The 784-nt window shown below is 40.6% G+C and overlaps 1 protein-coding gene across 1 annotated transcript in view; it reads left to right on the forward strand.

Annotated features, from left to right (window-relative positions):
• The window catches only part of fut8b (fucosyltransferase 8b (alpha (1,6) fucosyltransferase)), a 41930-nt gene extending 41508 nt beyond the window's left edge, over positions 1 to 422 (forward strand). The window contains exon 9 of the mRNA XM_084083131.1: positions 1 to 422. This exon is cut by the window's left edge and continues 1766 nt beyond it. The gene's annotated coding sequence lies outside the window, so the exon portion shown is untranslated.
• The last annotated feature ends 362 nt before the right edge of the window (positions 423 to 784 follow it).

Consider the following 784-nt stretch of genomic DNA (forward strand, 5'->3'; position numbering starts at 1 on the left):
CCTAGTGAACAATGGTAAGACTATAGGTGGACTGCGATGAACTGATGTTGACACACACACACACACACACACACACACACACACACACACATACACACATAGAGTAGGGGCTGTCCCCAGGCTCACCAAATGAAACACTCCACTGAGCTAATGTGCTAATGTCATTTCCACATCTCTGTCTTTTCTGTCCATTTGTTTGTTGTCGATTCGTTATCTTTTGTTTGTTTTGTTTGTTTGTCTTTTTACTTTTAACCTTGCTGTTTTAAAATAAATGAGGAAGATATGCCTATGTTTAAAAATGATGATGCTTTGTCATAACAGTGCCCCACACCACCACACCCTATCATGAAGGCTTTTTTATTTCATAACTTATGTTCTTGGGCATTGTCTTTGATAACCACAGATCGAATAAACTTGAGAAACCAATACTGTTTTTTTTCTCCAGTTTGATTTGAAGTACCATCTGCTCCTCGTCACTCTCGACTGGCTACACCTGCTCACTCAATCAGTGTTCACTTGCCTCACCTGTGCAGCACATGTGCATGTTCAGCTGAGCATGAGGACCAAGCTCATCTAAGAAATAATTTGCTGAATGTAGTACTTTAGGTAGGGGGGGGGGGGGTCCAGTCTGCCTGGAAGGACTATTGTCTATTAAGAAGCAACTGATTTTGTAAGACCATTGTTTTTTGTGTCCTTTCTTCCCAATTGATAGAAATCTTTTGCAATGAAACTCGTGTGGCCTAACATTCCAAATGAGTATCTAGCCTTTGTTTTTTTGCCATAC

Source organism: Gymnoscopelus microlampas, assembly GCF_963454915.1.
Source record: "Gymnoscopelus microlampas genome assembly, chromosome: 16".
Taxonomy (NCBI): Eukaryota; Metazoa; Chordata; class Actinopteri; order Myctophiformes; family Myctophidae; genus Gymnoscopelus; species Gymnoscopelus microlampas.